General features: G+C 47.8%; 1 protein-coding gene across 1 annotated transcript in view; it reads right to left on the minus strand.

The window, feature by feature from the left end:
* The window catches only part of LOC128691817 (tripartite motif-containing protein 3), a 440,921-nt gene that overhangs the window by 418,142 nt on the left and 17,779 nt on the right, over positions 1-5,000 (minus strand). The window lies entirely within an intron of this gene.

A 5,000-nucleotide genomic window follows, 5' to 3' on the forward strand; every position in this document is an offset into this window, starting at 1 on the left:
AAGTTATAGCAAGGTGTCTGTTAAAAAAAAAATATACCACGGGCGGGGATAAAACCCGCGATCAGAGAATCTTAAAACTCCAGGCTCTCTGATCGCGGGTTCTATCCCCGCCCGTGGTATGGTTTGTTTGCAATCGTGTCATTACGATTTCGTGAGTCATGTTAAGGTGTCTGTTGATCTTCGGGGTTTTTCTGAAACTGGCGGCTCCATCTCCCTTCAACTTCAGAGTATGGCAAGTAGGTGTCAGCCAACGTAGATGCATATAGTCCCAGGCAATCTGCTTACCATCCTTCCAGGGTAACATAATGACTCCATCTGGACGCTTTTGACTTCGGTCAAACTTCTGTACTTCAGTTTCCTCTTCTGTTAAACAATGTTGTGTAGTGGGACTTGATGATGACGCTGACCTTCTCATGTCTGTTATGCTTCCCTTCTGATGTACGGCAGACGAGACCATGTCGTCCAAATTGATCAGCTGACGCCTTGCCATAAATGCACCTATGTTAGGTGAGAATGGGGCGGCTAGGCCACGAGCAATACCAATCCGAATAGCCTGTGGGTAGAGTCGAGTACCCAGGGAGAAATTACGAACAGATAAAAGGAAATCCTCTGAATGTTGTGCACTCACCGCTAGGAGACGAGCTTTCTCCTTTCCTGAGGCGTTGCTGAGCACTGTGTGGGCGGTATTCCTTGCGATAGGCTTGTCCCAGTGGGACTGTTTGTAATCTCTGGAAGGAGCTGGTCTGCTTGAAGAGTCTGTAAGGCTGTCTCGCTACTCCCATGAGCTTGTTCAGGATCGTGGACTCTCACAGCACCTCTCAAGCGTTCAGACACAATCTCCTTAACCAGTTCACCGGATGCAACACACCAGGACAGCAACGCAGGTAATGCTACCTGCATTTCCTTGTGCATCCATCCCAGTGGCACTGCAAATGCTGTTTGACATCACTGATCTTCCAGCGAGAGATTCAGCGCCTTGCTAAAGATAGTTCTCAGGAGTACGTCATATTCACTATGGAAGGAGAGTGCTCCTACACACCTCAAGAAGCAGGTTAGTCCAGGCAGGATTAAACACCTTGTGAGGACACGCAGGTCGTCATGGCCATCCAGGTCACTTGTCTCATCCTTTCCAGGTCACATTTACAAAGAACAGGAAGTCACAATACCGTGACTGGAACAACATACAGATAACCCACACATTAGAGAACGAAACATGGCGACGTTTTGCTCAAACTTGGACAATTTACAAGAGTACAGATCATTCAGTTTACCCCTAAATACTGCGCTAATAACTTAGGGTGAGCCGTAATGACCTGGGGTGGCAATGTCCTTAACTGGTTACGAGATAGAGATAGAAAGAAAGATAGAGATAGAGATAAAGAGATAGAGAGAGAGATAGAGCAAGGCAGACATACACACACAAAAATGACAGTCCATCCGGTCCCTGACGCGTGCTGAAATCGTTTAAAAAAAGTAACACTGTGGATTCCCCACCTGATCCAAATTCCATCACACCAGCAACATTTTGCAACATATAGAGCTCTGCAATGGCTCGTTGCAAGGGGTGTGGGAAAAGGATGGAGGGGGGAGGGGTGCAAAAACTGGTGAGAGAGGGGGAGAAAGGAGTGAGGGGATTTGATCAAGCTTTACGCAAAGCTTGTTTGGAAGCTCACGGTCATGTCTTAAGCTTACATTAAGCTCTCTTATAAAGCTCCTGAACGTAGTGTGGTGGCTTTTAAGCTTTCACGACTCTATCACGGCTCTCTTTTCCCACGACCCTCAGACACATCAAGTTGAAATTATATATATGTCGTGCCGAATAGGAAGAACTTGCGATCTTGGCTTAAATAGCAACGCTCATCTTGCCATATAGGACAAGTGAAAATTTCTGTATGCAATAATTTCGCCAAAATCATTCTGAACCTAACGAAAAAAATATATTTGATTGTATTTGCTTAGTACTAAATTATTGTAAACTTATTTAAAATATGTTTATTTGGATTAGGCTAAAATAAATTACGCTTGTTAAAATAAGGTTAGGTAAGTTTTCTAAGATTCTTTTGGTGGAAAATTAATAATTTTTACATTAACATTAATGAAAAAAATATATCTTTAAACGTATAAGAGAAAATTTTAGAAAGGACTTAATTTTAAATGAGTTCTTGCTAATTGACCAGTTTTACATATTCGGCACGACATATATATATATATATATATATATATATATTGTATACACACATTCCGATGCAGCAAGTATATATATCTTATATATACACACCATAAACATTCTTAGGGATATTTATAATATTTATTGTACAAAGAAGAGCAGGTGTTAGTTCTAACACCTGCTAGACCTAACAAGATGTTTGTAGATAAATGGTTCAGAGAACCGACAAGTTGATAAATTAGACACAAGTGCAAGACGTGGATGTCTTTATTGAGGTAACGTTTCTCCACACAGTGACTTCATCAGTCCTATACAAAGAATGGTGAAGATCAGAAGGAGTTTGAGGTAATCAGTCCCTCAGCTTTGAGTCGATGTAATCAGTCCATCAACCTTGAAAAGAGTACAGCATATGTGCGAAGAAGTAGCTTATATACTGTAGGCAGGTGAGGTACAGCAGTCGTAGGTGGTATCACATTTGTCGGTTCTCAGACCGGGCCGCGGGGGCGTTGACCCCCGGAACTCTCTCCAGGTAAACCATTCATCTACAGTCCTGTCTGGCAGAGCAACTTCTTAGGATCTTAATACTTGGGAATCCTTCACTTGCCTAACCCTTGGGCACGACCTTGGGCACGACCTTGGGCACGACCTTGGGCACGACCTACTTCCACATTGGTCAAATGTGACACCACCTACGACTGCTGCACCTCTCGTACCTACAGTATATAAGCTGCTTCTTTGCACATATGCTGTATTTGCAAGACTGATGGACTGATTACATCGACTCAAGACTGAGGGACTGATTACATCGACTCAAGACTGGTGGACTGATTACATCGACTCAAGACTGATGGACTGATTACATCGACTCAAGGCTGATGGACTGATTACATCGACTCAAGGCTGATGGACTGATTACATCGACTCAAGGCTGATGGACTGATTACATCGACTCAAGGCTGATGGACTGATTACATCGACTCAAGGCTGATGGACTGATTACATCGACTCAAGGCTGAGGGACTGATTACCTCAAATTCCTCCTGTTCTTCACGATTTTCCTTTCTATGGACTGATGAAGCCACTGTGTGGAGAAACGTTTCCTCAACAGAGATATCCAAGTGTTGCACATGTGTCTAATTTATTAACAAGATGTTGTTGATTAAAACACCTGTTGCAGGTATCTAAGATGATGGTGTTCTAACCTCTGCTAGAGCTTCCTGGCAAGATGGTGTGAATTCTAACACCTGCTAGGTTTTTCTAACAAGATGGTGTTAGTTTTCTAAACACCTGCTACAGGTATCTAAGAACATGTGTTGATTTTAATAGTAGAGCTTTCTAGCAAGACTGTGTTAGCTCTAACACCTGTCAGAGCATCCTAACAACCTGCCACAAATTCCTATACAACACAGCATTAATTCCAACACCTGCAACACCTCCCAAGACAATGTTTTTCTTGCAAAAAATGCGTCTGTGGTTTCCTGTTTGTCTGTGAAGGTCATGGAGGAGGTGGTGAAGGTGGTGCTGGAAATGGTGGAGGTGGTGCTGGAGATGGTGGAGGTGGTGCTGGAGATGGTGGAGGTGGTGCTGAAGGTGGTGAAGGTGGTGCTGGAGATGGTGGAGGTGGTGCTGAAGGTGGTGAAGGTGGTGCTGGAGATGGTGGAGGTGGTGCTGAAGGTGAAGGTGGTGCTGGAGATGGTGGAGGTGGTGCTGAAGGTGGTGGAGGTGGTGCTGGAGATGGTGGAGGTGGTGCTGAAGTTGGTGGAGGTGGTGCTGGAGATGGTGGAGGTGGTGCTGGAGATGGTGGTGGTGGTGCTGGAGATGGTGGAGGTGGTGAAGGTGGTGGTGAAGGTGGTGCTGGAGATGGTGGAGGTGGTGCTGGAGATGGTGAAGGTGGTGCTGGAGATGGTGGAGGTGGTGCTGGAGATGGTGGAGGTGGTGCTGGAGATGGTGAAGGTAGTGCTGGAGGTGGATGTGGTGCTGGAGGTGGAGGTGGTGCTGGAGGTGGAGGTGGTGCTGGAGGTGGAGGTGGTGCTGAAGGTGGTGGAGGTGGTGCTGGAGATGGTGGAGGTGGTGCTGGAGATGGTGGAGGTGGTGCTGGAGATGGTGGAGGTGGTGCTGGAGATGGTGGAGGTGGTGCTGGAGATGGTGGAGGTGGTGCTGGAGATGGTGGAGGTGGTGCTGAAGGTGGTGAAGGTGGTGCTGGAGGTGGATGTGGTGCTGGAGGTGGTGCTGGAGGTGGAGGTGGTGCTGAAGGTGGTGGAGGTGGTGCTGGAGATGGTGGAGGTGGTGCTGGAGATGGTGGAGGTGGTGCTGGAGATGGTGGAGGTGGTGCTGGAGATGGTGGAGGTGGTGCTGAAGGTGGTGAAGGTGGATGTGGTGCTGGAGGTGGAGGTGGTGCTGAAGGTGGTGGAGGTGGTGCTGGAGATGGTGGAGGTGGTGCTGGAGATGGTGGAGGTGGTGCTGGAGATGGTGGAGGTGGTGCTGGAGATGGTGGAGGTGGTGCTGAAGGTGGTGAAGGTGGTGCTGGAGGTGGATGTGGTGCTGGAGGTGGAGGTGGTGCTGGAGGTGGAGGTGGTGCTGAAGGTGGTGGAGGTGGTGCTGGAGATGGTGGAGGTGGTGCTGGAGATGGTGGAGGTGGTGCTGGAGATGGTGGAGGTGGTGCTGGAGATGGTGGAGGTGGTGCTGAAGGTGGTGAACGTGGTGAAGGTGGTGCTGAAGGTGGTGAAGGTGGTGCTGGAGATGGTGGAGGTGGTGCTGGAGATGGTGGAGGTGGTGCTGAAGGTGGTGGAGGTGGTGCTGGAGGTGGATGTGGTGCTGGAGGTGGAGGTGGTGC

Source organism: Cherax quadricarinatus, chromosome 75 (genome assembly GCF_038502225.1).
Source record: "Cherax quadricarinatus isolate ZL_2023a chromosome 75, ASM3850222v1, whole genome shotgun sequence".
In the NCBI taxonomy this organism is placed as follows: domain Eukaryota; kingdom Metazoa; phylum Arthropoda; class Malacostraca; order Decapoda; family Parastacidae; genus Cherax; species Cherax quadricarinatus.